A 22,127-nucleotide genomic window follows, 5' to 3' on the forward strand; every position below is an offset into this window, starting at 1 on the left:
CCGCCCCCAACATCGCCACCACTATATTAAATGTATTAACTCCTAAACCTAAGTCTAACCCTAACACCCCCCTAACTTAAATATAATTTAAATTAATCTAAATATTCCTAGCATTAAATAAATTATTCATATTTAAAACTAAATCCTTACCTATACAATAAACCCTAAGATAGCTACAATATAACTAATAGTTACATTTGTATCTATCTTAGGGTTTATATTTCATTTACAGGCAACTTTGTATTTATTTTAACTAGGCACAATAGTTATTAAATAGTTATTAACTATTTAATAACTTCCTAGTAAAAATAAATACAAATTTACCTGTAAAATAAAACCTAACCTAAGTAAGTTACAATTACTCCTAACACTACACTATAATTAAATAAATTAACTAAATCAACTACAATTAATTGCAATTAAATAAAATTAACTAAAGTACAAAAAAATAGAACACTAAATTACAGAAAATAATAAAATAATTAAAAAAAAATTTTAAACTAATTACCTCTAATAAAATAAAATAGCCCCCCAAAATAATAAAAATCCCTACCCTATATTAAATTACAAATAGCCTTTAAAAGGGCTTTTTGCGGGGCATTGCCCCAAAGTAATCAGCTCTTTTACCTGTAAAAAAAAATACAATACCCCCCAACATTAAAACCCAACACCCACACACCCAACCCTACTCTAAAACCCACCCAATACCCCTTTAATAAAACCTAACACTAACCCCTTAAATATCACCCTACCTTGAGACGTCTTCACCCAACCGGGCAGAAGTGGTCCTCCAGATGGTCCAAAGTCTTCATCCTATCCGGGCAGAAGAAGTCCTCCAGACGGGCAGAAGTCTTCATCCAGGCGGCATATTCTATCTTCATCCATCCGGAGCGGAGCGATTCATCTTTAAGACATCCGATGCGGAGCATCCTTCCAGGCTGACGACTACCCGACGAATGAATATTCCTTTAAATGATGTCATCCAAGATGGCGTCCCTTGAATTCCGATTGGCTGATAGAATTCTATCAGCCAATCGGAAATCAGGTAGGAAAAATCCTATTGGCTGATGCAATCAGCCAATAGGATTGAGCTCACATTCTATTGGCTGTTCCAATCAGCCAATAGAATGCGAGCTCAATCATATTGGCTGATTGGATCAGCCAATAGGATTGAACTTTAATCCTATTGGCTGATTGCATCAGCCAATAGGATTTTTCCTACCTTAATTCCGATTGGCTGATAGAATTCTATCAGCCAATCGGAATTCAAGGGATGCCATCTTGGATTACGTAATTTAAAGGAATATTTATTCTTCGGGTAGTCGTCAGCCTGGAAGGATGCTCCACGTCGGATGTCTTGAAGATGGACCCACTCCGCTCCGGATGGATGAAGATAGAAGATGCCACCTGGATGAAGACTTCTGCCCATCTGGAGGACCTCTTCTGCCCGGATAAGATGAAGACTTCGGACCGTCTGGAGGACCACTTCTGTCCGGTTGGGTGAAGACGTCTCAAGGTAGGGTGATCTTCAAGGGGTTAGGGTTAGGTTCTAATAAGGGGGGACTGGGTGGGTTTTAGAGAAGGGTTGGGTGTGTGGGTGGTGGGTTTTAATGTTGGGGGGTATTGTATTTTTTTTACAGGTAAAAGAGCTGATTACTTTGGGGCAATGCCCCGCAAAAAGCCCTTTTAAGGGCTATTTGTAATTTAGTATAGGGTAGGGATTTGTATTATTTTGGGGGGCTTTTTTATTTTATAAGGGGGATTAGATTAGGTGCAATTAGTTTAAAAATATTGTAATTATTTTATTATTTTCTGTATTTTAGTGTGTTTTTTTTTGTACTTTAGATAATTTTTCTTAATTGTATTTAATTGTATTTAGTTTAGTAAATTTATTTAATTATAGTGTAGTGTTAGATGTAATTGTAACTTAGGTTAGGCTTTATTTTACAGGTATATTTGTCTCTATTTTAACTAGGAAGTTATTAAATAGTTAATAACTATTTAATAACTATTGTACCTAGTTAAAATAAATACAAAGTTGCCTGTAAAATAAATATAAACCCTAAAATAGCTACAATGTAACTATTAGTTATATTGTACCTATCTTAGGGTTTATTTTATAGGTAAAAATTTAGTTTTAAATAGGAATAATTTATTTAATGATAGTAATATTTATTTAGATTCATGCGTGTGTGCCAGGCCCACTTGCCAACTAGTGCCACCACTCATATCTGTTGTAACAGTAGTGTAAATTTTTTTTAAAAAACTTTTTTGACTGTGAAACATCAGTCTGCTAGTGTAATCTAATTGCAGTTGCCTGCCAGCGTGTGTGCCAGGCCCACTTGCCAACTAGTGCCACCACTCATATCTGTTGTAACAGTAGTGTAAATTTAAAAAAAAAAACTTTTTTGACTGTGAAACATCAGTCTGCTAGTGTAATCTAATTGTAGTTGCCTGCCTGCCAGCGTGTGTGCCAGGCCCACTTGCCAACTAGTGCCACCACTCATATCTGTTGTAACAGTAGTGTAAATTTAAAAAAAAAAAACTTTTTTGACTGTGAAACATCAGTCTGCTAGTGTAATCTAATTGCAGTTGCCTGCCTGCCAGCGTGTGTGCCAGGCCCACTTGCCAACTAGTGCCACCACTCATATCTGTTGTAACAGTAGTGCAAATTTAAAAAAAAAAACTTTTTTGACTGTGAAACATCAGTCTGCTAGTGTAATCTAATTGCAGTTGCCTGCCTGCCTGCCAGCGTGTGTGCCAGGCCCACTTGTCAACTAGTGCCACCACTCATATCTGTTGTAACAGTAGTGTAAATTTTTTTTAAAAAACTTTTTTGACTGTGAAACATCAGTCTGCTAGTGTAATCTAATTGCAGCTGCCTGCCTGCCAGCGTGTGTGCCAGGCCCACTTGCCAACTAGTGCCACCACTCATATCTGTTGTAACAGTAGTGTAAATTTAAAAAAAAAAAACTTTTTTGACTGTGAAACATCAGTCTGCTAGTGTAATCTAATTGCAGTTGCCTGCCTGCCAGCGTGTGTGCCAGGCCCACTTGCCAACTAGTGCCACCACTCATATCTGTTGTAACAGTAGTGTAAATTTTAAAAAAAAAAATTTGACTGTGAAACATCAGTCTGCTAGTGTAATCTAATTGCAGTTGCCTGCCTGCCAGCGTGTGTGCCAGGCCCACTTGCCAACTAGTGCCACCACTCATATCTGTTGTAACAGTAGTGTAAATTAAAAAAAAAAACTTTTTGGACTGTGAAACATCAGTCTGCTAGTGTAATCTAATTGTAGTTGTCTGCCTGCCAGCATGTGTGCCAGGCCCACTTGCCAACTAGTGCCACCACTCATATCTGTTGTAACAGTAGTGTAAATTTAAAAAAAAAACTTTTTTGACTGTGAAACATCAGTCTGCTAGTGTAATCTAAATGCAGTTCCCTGCCTGCCAGCGTGTGTGCCAGGCCCTCTTGCCAACTAGTGCCACCACCCATATCTGTTGTAACAGTAGTGTAAATTTTGTAAAAAAAAAACTTTTTGACTGTGAAACATCAGTCTGCTTGTGTAATCTAATTGCAGTTGCCTGCTTGCCAGCGTGTGTGCCAGGCTCACAGCGTATACTGTGCCCACTTGCCCAGTGCCACCACTCAAATCTTGTTTAATAGTAGTGTAAGTGTACATTTTAAAAAAAATGACAGGCAGAGGCAGGACACCCCGCAGGTGCCGTCGTGGTCGTGGTGCTGTGATTCCCTATTACCCTACAATAATGCCCAGTGTTCAGAGGCCACGTACCATGAACGCGAAAAGTTCTGAGGAGGACCTAGTTGACTGGCTAACACAGGACACCCAATCTTCTACAGCTTCCGCTCGGAACCTTGATGCACCATCCACCTCCAGCTTAGCTTCAGGCACCTCTCAAGTGACCACTCACCCGCCTGCCGCCACCACCAACACTAGCACCACAGCCGCTTCACTTGATCTGTCAGAGGAGTTATTGACACATCAGTTTGAAGAAATGAGTGGTGCACAACCATCATTGACAGAGGATGTAGATAACAGTTCATTTAAATTATATTTAAGTTAGGGGGTGTTAGGGTTACACTTAGGTTTAGGGGTTAAACAATAGTGATGTCCCGAATTGTTCGCCGGCGAATAGTTCCCGGCGAACATAGCTTGTTCGCGTTCGCAGCGGCGGGCGAACATATGCGATGTTTGATCCGCCCCCTATTCGTCATCATTGAGTAAACTTTGACCCTGTATCTCACAGTCTGCAGACACATTTCAGCCAATCAGCAGCAGACACTCCCTCCCAGACCCTCCCAGCTCCTGGACAGCAGCCATTTTAGATTCATTCTGATCCTGCATTCTTAGTGAGAGGAGGGATAGTGTAGCTGCTGCTGATTTTATTGGGAAATTGATAGCTAGGCTAGTGTATTCAGTGTCCACTACAGTCCTGAAGAACTCATCTGATCTCTGCTGTAAGGACAGCACCCCAAAAAGCCCTTTTTAGGGCTAGAACATCAGTCTTTTTTTTTTTTGCCTGTGTAATTTTGACTGTGAAACATCAGTCTGCTAGTGTAATCTAATTGCAGTTGCCTGCCTGCAGTGCCACCACTCATATCTGTTGTAACAGTAGTGTAAATTTGAAAAAAAAAACTTTTTTGACTGTGAAACATCAGTCTGCTAGTGTAATCTAATAGCAGTTGCCTGCCTGCCAGCGTGTGTGCCAGGCCCACTTGCCAACTAGTGCCACCACTCATATCTGTTGTAACAGTAGTGTAAATTTAAAAAAAAAAACTTTTTTGACTGTGAAACATCAGTCTGCTAGTGTAATCTAATTGTAGTTGCCTGCCTGCCAGCGTGTGTGCCAGGCCCACTTGCCAACTAGTGCCACCACTCATATCTGTTGTAACAGTAGTGTAAATTTAAAAAAAAACAAACTTTTTTGACTGTGAAACATCAGTCTGCTAGTGTAATCTAATTGCAGTTGCCTGCCTGCCAGCGTGTGTGCCAGGCCCACTTGCCAACTAGTGCCACCACTCATATCTGTTGTAACAGTAGTGTAAATTTAAAAAAAAAACTTTTTTGACTGTGAAACATCAGTCTGCTAGTGTAATCTAATTGCAGCTGCCTGCCTGCCAGCGTGTGTGCCAGGCCCACTTGCCAACTAGTGCCACCACTCATATCTGTTGTAACAGTAGTGTAAATTAAAAAAAAAAACTTTTTTGACTGTGAAACATCAGTCTGCTAGTGTAATCTAATTGCAGTTGCCTGCCTGCCAGCGTGTGTGCCAGGCCCACTTGCCAACTAGTGCCACCACTCATATCTGTTGTAACAGTAGTGTAAATTTAAAAAAAAAAAATTTGACTGTGAAACATCAGTCTGCTAGTGTAATCTAATTGCAGTTGCCTGCCTGCCAGCGTGTGTGCCAGGCCCACTTGCCAACTAGTGCCACCACTCATATCTGTTGTAACAGTAGTGTAAATTAAAAAAAAAACTTTTTTGACTGTGAAACATCAGTCTGCTAGTGTAATCTAATTGTAGTTGCCTGCCTGCCAGCATGTGTGCCAGGCCCACTTGCCAACTAGTGCCACCACTCATATCTGTTGTAACAGTAGTGTAAATTTAAAAAAAAAACTTTTTTGACTGTGAAACATCAGTCTGCTAGTGTAATCTAATTGCAGTTGCCTGCCTGCCAGCGTGTGTGCCAGGCCCTCTTGCCAACTAGTGCCACCACCCATATCTGTTGTAACAGTAGTTTAAATTTTGTAAAAAAAAACTTTTTTGACTGTGAAACATCAGTCTGCTTGTGTAATCTAATTGCAGTTGCCTGCTTGCCAGCGTGTGTGCCAGGCTCACAGCGTATACTGTGCCCACTTGCCCAGTGCCACCACTCATATCTTGTTTAATAGTAGTGTAAGTGTACATTTTAAAAAAAATGACAGGCAGAGGCAGGCCACCCCGCAGGTGCCGTCGTGGTCGTGGTGCTGTGATTCCCTATTACCCTACAATAATGCCCAGTGTTCAGAGGCCACGTACCATGAACGCGAAAAGTTCTGAGGAGGACCTAGTTGACTGGCTAACACAGGACACCCAATCTTCTACAGCTTCCGCTCGGAACCTTGACGCACCATCCACCTCCAGCTTAGCTTCAGGCACCTCTCAAGTGACCACTCACCCGCCTGCCGCCACCACCAACACTAGCACCACAGCCGCTTCACTTGATCTGTCAGAGGAGTTATTGACACATCAGTTTGAAGAAATGAGTGGTGCACAACCATCATTGACAGAGGATGTAGATAACAGTGATATGTCTCAGTCAGGCAGCATTACAGACATGGACGTACGGTGTGATGATAATGATGTTGTACCCGCTGCTGCTTCCTTTGTTGATTTGTCAGATACAAGTGAAGCGGTTGATGATGATGCATCCGTGGATGTCACGTGGGTGCCCGCTAGAAGAGAAGAAGATGAAGAGGGGGAAAGTTCAAATGGGGAGACAGAGAGGAGGAGGAGGAGACGAGTTGGAAGCAGGGGGAGGTCGTCGCAAGGAGCTAGTGGCAGAGTCAGACAGCATGCATTGGCACCTGGGGTCATCCAGACAGCACGCCAATCAACGCATGCTGTTGCCACCACCAGAATGCCGTCATCGCAGAGCTCAGCAGTGGGGCATTTTTTTGTGTGTCTGCATCTGACAACAGCGAGTCCAACACCCACCTAGGTACAACTGCTTTGCGAAGGCACATGATCTCACATCACAAACGCCGATGGGATGAACACATGAGTAGAAGCAGCACACAAGCTCAAAGCTGCCATCCTCCTCCTGGTCCAGCATCTTCAGCCACGTCAACCACTGCTGTCCTCCTTGCCACCTCTCAACCATCCGCCACTCCGTCTCTCTTCCATAGCAGTTCCTGCTCATCTGCCCACAGTCAGGTGTCTGTCAAGGACATGTTTAAGCGTAAGAAGCCAATGTCCCAAAGTCACCCCCTTGCCCGGCGTCTGACAGCTGGCTTGTCTGAACTCTTAGCCCACCAGCTTTTACCATACAAGCTGGTGGAGTCTGAGGCGTTCAAAAAATTTGTAGCTATTGGGACACCGCAGTGGAAAGTACCCGGCCGAAATTTCTTTGCACAAAAGGCAATCCCCAACCTGTACTCGATTGTGCGAAAGGAAGTAATGGCATGTCTGGCACACAGTGTTGGGGCAAGGGTCCATCTGACCACTGATAGCTGGTCTGCAAAGCATAGTCAGGGCAGGTATATCACCTACACTGCGCATTAGGTAAACCTGCTGACGGCTGCCAAGCATGGAATGCGTGGCTCTGCAGAGAAGTTGGTGACACAGCCACGACTTGCAGGCAGGCCTGCTGCCACCTCCTCTACTCCTCCTACTCCATCCTCTTCCATAACCTCTTCCTCGGCTGAGTCCTCTTCTGCTGCTGCATCTTGCTACACATCAACGGCACTCCCCCAGCTCCCCAGGTACTATTCCACATCCCGGATACGGCAGTGTCACGCCGTCTTGGGGTTGACTTGCCTGAAAGCAGAGAGTCACACCGGAACAGCACTCCTGTCCGCCCTGAACACACAGGTGGATCAGTGGCTGACTCCGCACCAACTGGAGATCGGCAAAGTGGTTTCTGACAACGGAAGTAATTTGTTGGCTGGATTGAAATTGGGCAAATTGACATATGTGCAGTGCATGGCACATGTGTGTAATCTGATCGTACAATGCTTTGTGCATAAGTACCCAGGCTTACAGGATGTCCTGAAGCAGGCCAGGAAGGTGTGTGGCCATTTCAGGCATTCCTACACGGCCACTTTGCAGATATCCAGCGGCAAAACAACATGCCAGTGAGGTGCTTGATTTGCGACAGCCCGACACGTTGGAATTCAACACTCCTAATGTTTGACCGCCTGCTCCAACAAGAAAAAGCCGTTAACAAGTATTTGTATGACCGGGGTGCTAGGACAGCCTCTGCAGAGCTGGGGATTTTTTTGCCATGTTACTGGACGCTCATGCACAATGCCTGTAGGCTCATGCGTCCTTTTGAGGAGGTGACAAACCTAGTCAGTCGCACCGAAGGCACCATCAGCGACATCATACCATTTGTTTTCTTTCTGGAGCATGCCCTGCGAAGAGTGCTGGATCAGGCCGTAGATGAGCGTGAAGAGGAAGAGTTGTGGTCACCATCGCCACCAGAAACAGCCTTATCAGCATCGCTTGCTGGACCAGCGACAACGCTGGAAGAGGATTGTGAGGAAGAGGAGTCAGAGGAGGAGGAGTCAGAGGAGGAGGAGGAAGACCAACCACAACAGGCATTCCAGGGTGCTCGTTGTCACCTAACTGGTACCAGTGGTGTTGTACGTGGCTGGGGGGAAGAAGATACCTTCAGTGAGATCACTGAGGACGAGGAACAGGACATGAATAGCTCGGCATCCAAACTTGTGCAAATGGGGTCTTTCATGCTATCGTGCCAGTTGAGTGACCCTTGTATAAAAAAGCTGAAGGAGAAGGACCTGTACTGGGTGTCCACGCTACTAGACCCCGGTATAAGTATAAAGTGCCTGAAATGTTACCAAATTCCCGCAAGTCGGAAAGGATGCAGCAGTTCCAAAAAAAAATTAAAAAGTATGCTTTACACAGCGTATAAGGGTGATGTCACAGCACAATGGGAATCTAACAGGGGAAGAGGTGAAAGTAATCCTCCGACTCCCACGACCACGCTGGCAAGGACAGGACGCTTAACAGACGTGTTGTTGATGGAGGACATGCGGATCTTTTTAACTCCTATGCATCGCCACAGTCCTTCGGGGTCCACCCTCAGAGAACGACTCGACCGACAGGTAGCAGGCTATCTCGCCTTAACTGCAGATCTCGACACTCTGAGGAGCGATGAATCCCTTGACTACTGAGTGTGCAGGCTTGACCTGTGGCCTGAGCTATCCCAATTTGCGATAGAACTTCTGGCCTGCCCCGCTTCAAGTGTCCTGTCAGAAAGGACCTTCAGTGCAGCAGGAGGTATTGTCACTGAGAAGAGAAGTCGCCTAGGTCAAAAAAGTCTATATTACCTCACCTTTATTAAGATGAATGAGGGATGGATCCCGAAGGGACTGACAGTGGGCGATACATTCAAGTAAAAAGGCCTAATGAGATTATCTGCCTTGGGCTATAAATGGTCCACAAGCTGCTGTATGTTATCTTCGAATGCCGGATGACTTGCATGACTTATCCGCGACCAACTACGGTTCAAGCCGCAATGTTTTAGGGCACTTTCTGCCAGGGAAACAAACATCAATTTTTCTGGCCGCCGCTACAGCAGCGGCTGCAACAATACCTAATTTTTCAGGCATGTGTACATGCCAAATTTTACTGGCTTCTGGTGCTGCACTGTGGCTTCAAAAAAAAAAACAAAAAAAAAAAAAAACACGTAACAGGGATTAAAGTGATAGGAATAGTACTACTTAACACACCACTCATATCTGGTGGCACAGTAGATTGCACGCGCAGTGCCCCAAATTTGAAGTAGGAGGACCGACCAAGCATGTTTTCCCTCTCCCGGTTCCTAGAATCCATGCCATATACACGTCCCCTGATGGGGGACACCGCAGTGGAAGGTACCCGGACGAAATTTCTTTGCACAAAAGGCAATCCCCAACCTGTACTCGATTGTACAAAAGGAAGTAACCTTACTATGGGTCCCAGGCCGCACGTCTTGTAATTCTCTGTCTGGGAAATTACCTATCTATCAAATTTATCTATTGATCTATCAAATCTATCTATCGTATCTATCAAATGTATCTATTGATCTATCTATCTAATCTATGTATCTATCTATCTATCAAATCTATCTCGTGGCCGGACCGACCAAGCATCTTTTTCCATCTCCCGGTTCCTAAAATCCATGCCATATACACGTACCCTGATAGGGGACGTAACAGGTATTAAACTGATAAGAATAGTACTACTTGACAGACCACTCATATCTGTTGGCACAGTAGATTGCACGCGGTGCTCTGACAAAATGCAGAAGGACATTTGGCAGACGGACATTTGGCCGACAGATAGAAAGCTAAAGAATGTTCCGATTTCGGCCGAGGGCAGATACGTTCCAGAGTGCTCTGTTCTAATCAGAGCCTCGAGGGCTGCAACTGCCTCTGGGAACCTTACCATGGGTCCCAGACCGCACGTCTTGTAATTCTCTGTCTGGGAAATTATCTATCTATCAAATCTATCTATTGATCTATCAAATCTATCTATCTATCGTATCTATCAAATGTATCTATTGATCTATCTATCTAATCTATGTATCTATCTATCTATCAAATCTATCTCATGGCAGGACCGACCAAGCATCTTTTTCCATATCCCGGTTCCGAAAATCCATGCCATTTACACGTCCCCTGATAGGGGACGTAACAGGGATTAAACTGATAAGAATAGTACTACTTAACACACCACTCATATCTGGTGGCACAGTAGATTGCATGCGCAGTGCCCCAAATTTCAAGTAGGAGGACCGACCAAGCATCTTTTTCCATCTCCCGTTCCTAAAATCCATGCCATATACACGTCCCCTGATAGGGGACGTAACACGGATTAAACTGATAAGAATAGTACTACTTAACACACCACTCATATCTGGTGGCACAGTAGATTGCATGCGGTGCTCTGACAAAATGCAGAAGGACATTTGGCAGACAGACATTTGGCAGATGGACATTTGGCCGACAGGCAGAAAGCAAAAGAATGTTCCAATTTCGGCCGAGGGCAGATACGTTCCAGAGTGCTCTGTTCTAATCAGAGCCTCGGGCACCGAAACTGCCTCTGGGAACCTTACCATGGGTCTCAGACCGCACGTCTTGTAATTCTCTGTCTGGGAAATTATCTATCTATCAAATCTATTGATCTATCAAATCTATCTATCTATCGTATCTATCAAATGTATCTATTGCATCTATTGATCTATCTATCTAATCTATGTATCTATCTATCTATCAAATCTATCTATCTTGTGGCAATGGAGAGTTTGCGGTTGTGCAAAAGGACTGTTTGCGATTGTTTGCGGTGCGTTAAACGGGGAGTTTGGTCTGTCACTGTGAAGCGGGCGTAACCCTTACACTACCCGATCGATACAACATCATACCTGATGTTTTAAAGCACGTTATTCCAAACAATTTAGGAATGTTAGGTGATTTATGGATTAAAACCAGACTCTGCATCAACTATGTAATTTTCCGTGGGAGTTTTGCCATGGATCCCCCTCCAGCATGCCACAGTTCAGGTGTTAGTCCCCTTGAAACAACTTTTCCATCACTATTGTGGCCAGAAAGAGTCCCTGTGTGTTCTAAAATTCGCCTGCCTATTGAAGTCAATGGCGGTTCGCCCGTTCGTGAACAGTTGTGGAAGTTCGCGTCCGCCAACCAAAATTTTTAGGTTTGCGACATCACTATTAAACAATTTGATTTAGTGGCGGCGACATTGGGGGCGGCAGATTAGGGTTTTATAAATGTAGGTTGGTGGCAGCGGTGTAGGGGGGGGGCAGATTAGAGGTTCATAAATATAATGTAGGTGGCGGTGGGCTTCGGGAGCGGCGGTATAGGGGTTAATATATTTATTAGAGTTGCGGCAGGGTCCGGGAGTGGTGGTATAGGGGTTAATATATTTAATAGAGTTGCGGCGGGGTCCGGGAGCGGCGGTATAGGAGTTAATATATTTATTAGAGTGGCGGCGGGGTCCGGGAGTGGCGGTATAGGGGTTAATATATTTATTAGAGTTGCGGTGGGTTCCGGGAGTGGCGGTATAGGGGGTAAACAGTATAGTATAGTGTGGGTGTTTAGTGACAGGTTAGCAAGAAAGCTGTAAAAAAGCCGAAGAGCAGCAAGATCGATGACTGTTAGTTAACAACAGTCCGCTGCTTTTTGACAGCTTTTTTGATAATTTTGGAGAACGTATTCAGGTCAGCGGCAGCGATGTTAGGCGATCTTAGGCGAGCGTATTGGTGCCGTCGAATGCAGGTAAGTGGACGGCTTGATAACTAGAGGCCATTGTCTCAATAGAGTACCAATATTTTTGTCTGTGCCATTCTCATTTGTTTTACTGTTTACTGTAATATGCAGAATCATAAATAAAAAGTAAAGTTTATGTTCTAATACATTTGAAATAAGGAATGGTATATACCAAATACTTTTGTCAATTATTACTTAGTTTCGAGAAAATTGTGTGCTTTCCTTAAAATATGGAAGGGTAAATCAATTAATAAATATGTATTGAAAAATGTCAGAGCTATTTTAATGAATACATTGATCATTCTAGTCTAATTGGGCCACATGAAAGAGAAAATAAACATTAGCCAGCATCGCATGTTCAAAGGTTAAATATCCAAGCTCAGAAAATTAAACAAGAAGTTATGGTGCCTTTTAAAATAATCCTGACCTTTACAGCTGTCAAAAAGAACATTCCTCAGCGGAAAGCTATTCTGGTGTAGCGTTCTGTCTTGCTGGGAAGCTGATAATAATACTCTTACAATATATACAGACACATACTCTTATGTTAAAAGAACAGAGTCACTGTCAGTAACTAAGTATACTTAATAAAAACTGTTTGTCATGGTGTTTAATAAAGAATAATTTTTAGCTTTAGACAAAAATGTATATTGGAAAAAAAAGATACCATACTTTAGTTTATATTTAAACTAATTATGAAGACTGTATAGTCATTCCTACAAGAGGATGCAACAATATGATGAAACTATATAGTATATATATTTTATCCACCAAGATTGTTTAATAAGTAGTAAGTCAATTCAATTGTTAAATGTTAAAAAATGCATATATATATATATATATATATATATATATATATATATATATATAACTAATAAGTTTAAAATTAATAAACCCATTCTCAAGTTATTTTTTTCTTCATTTTATTTTATCAAATCTAGTTAAAATGTTCTGAAACAATATTCAATAATTTCAAATTATTCAAGTAAATCAAGCATAACTGTTTTGCTTTCCTAAAAGTTGCAGTTTTTATTATATATCTATGTAAATATATAAACATATAAATATTTTATAACCCCTTAATTACTAGACAATGACATAATGCATTACTGGGGCACCTGTGCATGTTCTCATTATCGTGCTCCTGTTGGTGCTTGGGGACACGTGTTTGTGTGCACTTAGTTTTTTTTTTCTGTTGGCCATGATCTTGTGCTTCGATTGGCACATGCTATTTTGTGCGCCAATCTTGTCACATCTTTGCACACATGTTTTGGCGCATCTATTTGTACTATTTAAAGGGCGTTTTTTAATCATCCTATGCATGTGTATAGGATATATTCCTGGGTGCCCTTATCCTGAGAAATATTGAGTTTTTGGTACCTTCTTCTGCCAGAATGTTGCTGACCTTCGGCATGAAACCTGACCTTAGATTGGACTTTCCCTTCAAGTATCTCTATTTTGGTCATGTCCTGGGTCCTACCCTCCATGCTAGGAATGTGTGACATTTAGTCACTTCCCAACCTTAGGGTCCCTTCCTAGACAGACATTATGCAACCTGTGACAGTATTGCAGAATTATATTGCAGCAAAAAGTCAATACCGCCTAACATTTCTATTTTTAAACCCTTGACTGTGAGGCTGGGAGTAGTCGGAGTTGACCATGCAAGGGGTTGTTGTTGAGCAGAGTTTAGACTATGGGCTCCATTTGCTATTGTGAGGACAGACAGATTTGAAATTAAGAAATCTGTCCATCCATGATAGTGGGTAGAGGGCAGCATTGTGCTGTCCATATTTATTGCTCTTGTGTGGCCAATATCGTGTGAGCTTGGGCTGTCAATTACCCAGTCAGGCAAGTCTCAGGTGATTTTATCCACCAGCTCTGACCTCTGCTCTTTAACTATTGGCTGTGGGATTTTTAGTGTTACACACTGATGACCAGTTGCAATAAAGGTTAGTATTTGTTCTCTATGGAAAAAAGTCTGCTCAACTCCCTTTTGTTGGTATAGGGTTATTTGTCTCTACACCTTCTGTATTTTTTTGAATCACAGTTATAGTTTATTAAAGGGCATGCTCAATACTGTTTGCTTAATGTTGAGTTTGTGTCTCTCACATATCTTGTCTGCTTTTTTAACTGTAAGTACTATTCACATTATTTTTTACATACCTGTATCTAGCTGCTTAATACATCAAACACTCCTAGAGGTTTTCAAAGATTAAATATGGGAGATATAAAACATGTTTGCACTTAGCAGCCAATGGCTTCTTCAATAGAATACATTTGTGAAACTAAAATCTTAAAGAAAAAAACACTCAGCAACATTGTAATTTAAAAATTTAGGAATTAAAAGAGATTTGTACCCACTCCTCGTTACAGAATTAAGTGGGGAGTTCAGCACCATTATAATCAATGAAGCCTCATCTCTCATGACTGTTTCCTCATCACCACTGTCAGAAAAATAAACCCTCTATAAACCATTCAACTGTAACATCTGCACAAAAGAAAACATTGAAAGATTAAAATAAAAAGGAGACAACCTTGTCAGCTTTGAAATAGTGAGACATGACTGTGAGACAGATTTTTCCCAGGTGCAATAGAATCTTTGGGCTCCAGTTATGAAGCAACTGCTTTGAAACCCTTGCAGGACAGGCTCTCTAATGCCACGTCTCCATCTCCTCTTAGATGGCGGAGATAAAAGAGACTAAACTCATTTGTTCAGGATGGTTGGTAGTCCTATTGCGCAATAGAGGACACAGCACAAGGATTTCCTTGTGCAATGTTAAATGTGGGCGGCGGACGTACAGTGCCCACCTTCCAATAGCTGCCATCATAGGCAGGCAGGTTCTCTAGTTGGAAACATTGTCCATCCATTATTTGATAAATGGAGGCCTTTATGAATTCTGCATGCTGGTCCAAAATATAACTCTTTCCACATCAAATAAAAATAACCCTAACCCCCATATTTCCCCTTACAACCTTCTACTGCAAAACCTCCTGCTACTAAAATATTAGCGTTTTTTAATTATTGATAGAAGCATTTTTGCAATACACTTTCGGCTAGATTTAGAGTTCTGCGGCCAAAGGGGTGCGTTAGCTACGCATGCTTTTCCCCCCCCCGCACCTTTTAAATACTGCTGGTATTTAGAGTTCACAGAAGGGCTGTGTTAGGCTCCAAAAAGGGAGCGTACAGGCATATTTACCGCCACTGCAACTCTCAATACCAGTGGTGCTTACGGACACGGCCAGCTTAAAAAAACGTGCTCGTGCACGATCCCCCCATAGGAAACAATGGGGCCGTTTGAGCTGAAAAAAAACCTAACACTGCAAAAAAGCAGCGTTCAGCTCCTAACGCAGCCCCATTGTTTCCTATGGGGAAACACTCCCTAAGTCTGCACCTAACACCCTAACATGTACCCGAATCTAAACACCCCTAACCTTACACTTATTAACCCCTAATCTGCCGCCCCCGCTATCGCTGACCCCTGCATTACACTTTTAACCCCTAATCTGCCGCTCCGTACACCGCCGAAACCTACTTTATCCCTATGAACCCCTAATCTGCTGCCCCTAACCCCCGCCGACCCCTATATTATATTTATTACCCCCTAATCTGCGCCCCCCCCCCCAACGTCGCCGCTACCTTACCTACAATTATTAACCCCTAATCGGCCGACCGGACCTCACCGCTACTCTAATAAATGTATTAACCCCTAAAGCTAAGTCTAAACCTAACCCTAACACCCCCCTAAGTTAAATATAATTTTTATCTAACTAAATAAAATAAATATTATTAAATAAATTAATCCTATTTAAAGCTAAATACTTACCTGTAAAATAAACCCTAATATAGCTACAATATAAATAATAATTATATTGTAGCTATTTTAGGATTAATATTTATTTTACAGGCAACTTTGTATTTATTTTAACCAGGTACAATAGTTATTAAATAGTTAATAACGATTTAATAGCTACCTAGTTAAAATAATTACAAAAGTACCTGTAAAATAAATCCTAACCTAAGTTACAATTAAACCTAACACTACACTATCAATAAATTAATTAAATAAACTACCTACAATTATCTACAATTAAACCTTACACTACACTATCAATAAATAAATTAAATACAAATACCTACAAATAAATACAAATAAATACACTAACTAAAGTACAAACAATAAAAAAGAACTAAGTTACAAAAAATAAAAAAGAACTAAGTTACAAAAAATAAAAAAAATATTTACAAACATTATAAAAATATTACAACAATTTTAAGCTAATTACACCTACTCTAAGCCCCCTAATAAAATAACAAAGCCCCCCAAAATAAAAAAATGCCCTACCCTATTCTAAAATAAAAATTGAAAAGCTCTTTTACCTTACCAGCCCTTAAAAGGGCCTTTTGCGGGGCATGCCCCAAAGAATTCTGCTCTTTTGCCTGTAAAAAAAACATACAATACCCCCCCCCAACATTACAACCCACCACCCACATACCCCTAATCTAACCCAAACCCCCCTTAAATAAACCTAACACTAAGCCCCTGAAGATCTTCCTACCTTGTCTTCACCACGCCGGGTATCACCGATCCGTCCAGAAGAGGGTCCAAAGTCTTCCTCCTATCCGGGGCTGAAGAGGTCCATCAGCCAGCTGAAGTCTTTATCCAAGCGGGGGCTGAAGAGGTCCATCATCCGGCTGAAGTCTTCATCCAAGTGGGGGCTGAAGAGGTCCATCATCCGGCTGAAGTCTTCATCCAAGCAAGGGCTGAAGAGGTCCATCATCCGGCTGAAGTCTTCTATCAAGCGGCATCTTCAATCTTCTTTCTTCCGGATCCATCTTCATCCCGCCGACGCGGAACATCCATCCTGGCCGACGACTTCCCAACGAATGACGGTTCCTTTAAGGGACGTCATCCAAGATGGCGCCCCTCGAATTCCGATTGGCTGATAGGATTCTATCAGCCAATCGGAATTAAGGTAGGAAAATTCTGATTGGCTGATGGAATCAGCCAATCAGATTCAAGTTCAATCCGATTGGCTGATCCAATCAGCCAATCAGATTGAGCTTGCATTCTATTGGCTGATCGGAACAGCCAATAGAATGCAAGCTCAATCTGATTGGCTGATTGGATCAGCCAATCGGATTGAACTTGAATCTGATTCCATCAGCCAATCAGAATTTTCCTACCTTAATTCCGATTGGCTGATAGAATCCTATCAGCCAATCGGAATTCGAGGGACGCCATCTTGGATGATGAACCTCTTCAGCCCCCGCTTGGATAAAGGCTTCAGTCGGATGATGGACCTCTTCAGCCCCCGCTTGGATAAAGACTTCAGCCGGATGATGGACCTCTTCAGCCCCGGATAGGAGGAAGACTTCGGACCCTCTTCTGGACGGATCGGTGATACCCGGCGTGGTGAAGACAAGGTAGGAAGATCTTCAGGGGCTTAGTGTTAGGTTTATTTAAGGGGGTTTGGGTTAGATTAGGGGTATGTGGGTGGTGGGTTGTAATGTTGGGGGGGTATTGTATGTTTTTTTTACAGGCAAAAGAGCAGAATTCTTTGGGGCATGCCCCGCAAAAGGCCCTTTTAAGGGCTAGTAAGGTAAAAGAGCTTTTCAATTTTTATTTTAGAATAGGGTAGGGCATTTTTTTATTTTGGGGGGCTTTGTTATTTTATTAGGGGGCTTAGAGTAGGTGTATTTAGCTTAAAATTGTTGTAATATTTTTTAATGTTTGTAAATAATTTTTTTATTTTTTGTAACTTAGTTCTCTTTTAATTTTTTGTAACTTAGTTCTTTTTTTATTTTTGTACTTTAGTTAGTGTATTTATTTGTAGGTATTTGTATTTAATTTATTTATTGATAGTGTAGTGTTAGGTTTAATTGTAACTTAGGTTAGGATTTATTTTACAGGTACTTTTGTAATTATTTTAACTAGGTAGCTATTAAATAGTTATTAACTATTTAATAGCTATTGTACCTGGTTAAAATAAATACAAAGTTGCCTGTAAAATAAATATTAATCCTAAAATAGCTACAATATAATTATTATTTATATTGTAGCTATATTAGGGTTTATTTTACAGGTAAGTATTTAGCTTTAAATAGGATTCATTTATTTAATAATATTTATTTTATTTCGTTAAATAAAAATTATATTTAACTTAGGGGGGTGTTAGTGTTAGGGTTAGACTTAGCTTTAGGGGTTAATACATTTATTAGAGTAGCGGCGAAGGTGCGGTCGGCAGATTAGGGGTTAATAATTGTAGGTAAGGTAGCGGCGACGTTGGGGGGCAGATTAGGGGTTAATAAATATTATGTAGGGGTCGGCGGTGTTAGGGGCAGCAGATTAGGGGTTAATAGGGATAATGTAGGTTGCGGCGGTGTGCGGTCGGCAGATTAGGGGTTAAAAAAATTATTAGAGTGGCGGCGATGTGGGGGGGGCCTCGGTTTAGGGGTACATAGGTAGTTTATTGGTGTTAGTGTACTTTAGAGCACAGTAGTTAAGAGCTTTATGAACCGGCGTTAGCCCAGAAAGCTCTTAACTCCTGGCTTTTCTCTGCGGCTGGAGTCTTGTCGTTAGAGTTCTAACGCTCACTTCAGCCAAGACTCTAAATACCGGCGTTAGAAAGATCCCATTGAAAAGATAGGCTACGCAATTGGCGTAGGGGGATCTGTGGTATGGAAAAGTCGGGGCTGGAAAGTGAGCGTTAGACCCTTTCCTGACTGACTCTAAATACCAGCGGGTGGCCAAAACCAGCGTTAGGACCCCCTAACGCTGGTTTTGACGGCTAACGCAGAACTCTAAATCTAGGCATTTATTTGTAAAATGTGTTAAGTTGCATAGATGCATACATAAAATATGTGTTCCATGCACTGCCATTGAAACTCTATGCCTGCTCAGAGCGTCAGTTGTGGTTTGTCAGAGATAATGCAAATGAATTCATCGCCAGTGGGGTGCACAATTTATATGTACATATGCTCCCTGTTTATATGTGCACAGCATTTTTGCTAGTATAAGTGAATTGAAAAAAATGCTTCTATTCATATCTTAGGGCATTTAAATATGTATTCAGTTTACTGCTTTTTTTTTTTTTTTTTAACGTTTTCTTCTGTACATTATCATGAAAAGGGGGAAAGGCAAGTTTGATAACAGAAGTGAATTGGACAGGTTTTTTTTTGCGCTCTGTCTGAAAGTTTCATTTTGACTTCACATCCATTCAATGCACAAGTATTAGTATGTGTACCTACTCACAAGACAACAAATACTGACTACCCAGAAATGTACATGTCATTTAAATATGTTTTACTAACTCAGACAACGGCTCTTTGCTTTAATTGAATACAGCATTTCATGGTTACACTAGAATAAAGGGAGGACATTTTTATACAGCTGAAACCAGCAGCGAGAGGTTTATAGTTTAATGGTGTAGATTAGTGTAAACTATAAACCCAAACTTGGAATTAAACAATTGCAAGAATCTCCTGAATTGGGAGCTCTCTCCTATTGTCCCTCATTCTTCTATGTCCATACTTTAAATGGCATGTATTTTAGTGACACAGGGCCCTCAAAGTGTTTAAAAATACACACAAGCTTGCTTCTTCTGTGAGACTAAAGTCCTCATCCCCTGCCTGTTCAGCCCTGCCCCCAGAACCAGATTCTCCAGAACCAACCAGGCTTGTAAGGCCTGAAACCTTATGCCTTGTTCCAGATAAGTATATGTATGCTGTAGTAATGCCACGTGTCATATTTCTGCTCAGGTGTAACATCAGTAAAGTGCCTATAATAATTCAAGTAATGTCAGGTGGTTGGGGGTACAATATTTGGTTGAAAACCATATTAATCCATGGTTAACTATGGTAACTGATGATGCAGAATAGGTTTTTTTGCCGTCTGTTAGAAAGCAGCAGTGCTGCCAGGGTCCAAGAATTAAATGATGTCCCCTCTCTAGTTTCTCTCCACTACTATGCTGTAAACCCACCATAGTCGGCATGTCTTTTAAAGTTCATCATTTTGAAATTTCCCAGGAAAGCAATAGGTGGACCCCACGTGAAATGAATTTCTCTTAAAACGCCATTAGCCTGAATATGCTCTTCCCATGTGCCATGTCAGTCCAATACTGTCTGGGTCCCATGGCCTCACCTGGTCCAGTTATAGAGCCGTTGTTGCTGTCCAAGTACGCAAATGAGAAATACATTGTTTCATTCTCCTCTGCTGTAGCTTTCTGCTGTGTAAATACATGTTGTCAACAAGGTCTTAAAGGGACACTGTACCCAAAAATTTTCTTTTGTAATTCAGAAAGAGCATGCAGTTTTAAGCAACTTACTAATTTACTCCTATTATCAATTTTTCTTCGTTCTCTTGCTATCATTATTTGAAAAAGAAGGCATCTAAGCTTTTTTTTTGTTTCAGTACTCTGGACAGCACTTTTTTTATTGGTGGATGAATTTATCCACCAATCAGCAAGGACAACCCAGGTTGTTCACCAAAAATGGGCCGACATCTAAACTTACATTCTTGCATTTCAAACAAAGATACCAAGAGAAAGAAGAAAATTTGATAATAGGAGTAAATTAGTTGCTTAAAATGTCATGCTCAGAGGAAGCCGGTGGGAGGAGTTCAGGTATAAGGTCAGAGAGACACCTGCTCTGTATCTCCTAACGAGCTATTGGCAGCGGGAAAGCGTGCTGAATACCCCTGGCCTGGGGCGGCTCAAGCAAGCAAGTTATACTCAGCTATCGGCTCCTCCAAAAGTGCTAAGACATCGCACTTGCGCTTACAGATTGGATACATGGCCTTGAAAATTATGACAAAGTATCAAAAGAAGTAAAGACATACCACAGATCTTACTACTGTCTGATCCTGGGAAACAAAAAAAGCCAAAAAGATAAGAGCTCTCCTGGTAGAGCAGCAGAACGATATATAAACGTTACACTCGGTTTGTCTCCTAGTCGGGACTCTAATACCAAGAAACAAGGCAACTATTGAGAGGCTTTCCTGAGCACCGGACGTGGGCGCTCACAGACACAGAGACTGCTGCGGTAGTGGTTCGTGATTTGCCCGGAGCAGACTGACCTAGCGGTTGAGCACTGGAATGAGAGCCGGTGTGACCGGGCTAAACTGACCTGTTGGGGATTGTGTCCGGTGGGGTACCTCTGGCTGGTGGTCCGCTCCTTTCCGGCTTCACATAGCCCCTCTTCTGCGGTTGGGCACCTGATATGGCGGAATGATACTCCCTCTGGACCTTCTGAGACGGCTCACCGCAAGACGCGGCTCCTATGGATCACCTGACCGGGGCATTTGATTCCTGAAGGTGCGGCGCTGATCTGCACTGTGGGAGCACTACCCGAGAAGCGGCACATTTGGTGTTTGCCTGCCCGTGTTTCAAGAGGAGGGCTGGAATACCATCTGCAGCACTTGTTTTTCCTTCAACTCCTTTATCTTTCCCCACCGATGTTGCGTGGAGAGGTAAAGAACCAAGAACCCTGTTTAAAGAAGCCCCCTAGAGAACTTTAACCGCTGGAGACACATTATACCCTAAAGGACCAGGGTCAGGTACTATCTTATTATACCCCAGAGCTATTCTTTTACAATATACGAATGCTTTTTGCTAGCTTTGGCCTGGGGGATCACTGATCACTTTACTTCAGTAAAAACTTAAATCACACACCAATACAAAGTGACTGGAGAACTGAACGTTGTAACATATCTAATACTACTAGCTGCTGAAAACTGACACAATTGTATACATAGATAGGGCTGCTGCCAAACTGCTTAATTAGAACATGCAACAGAATGGCGTAATCTATCAGTGACTCTGATTATACACCCTTTTTAGTTTAGACTGCTTTTTTTTTTTTTCTCTCTCTTTTTGCCTAAATAAGATTTTTGTCTGCATATGGGCCCATTTCCACGTCTGTGTATATGAGTTAGGGTATATGTGGGCACTTCTGGGTCCTATATTATTAGGTCTAAACCTACAATGTAATTCTATTCTTCAAAATAGTCACTTTTTACTTGTGTATGACCACCATCTGTTGAATTGAAAATAGGATTGCTCAAGATAGCACTGCTTAAAAGCATAACGGTATATACTCTAAAAATTACTCTACTTTTTCT

The sequence above is a fragment of the Bombina bombina genome, chromosome 6 (assembly GCF_027579735.1).
Source record: "Bombina bombina isolate aBomBom1 chromosome 6, aBomBom1.pri, whole genome shotgun sequence".
Lineage (NCBI taxonomy): Eukaryota > Metazoa > Chordata > Amphibia > Anura > Bombinatoridae > Bombina > Bombina bombina.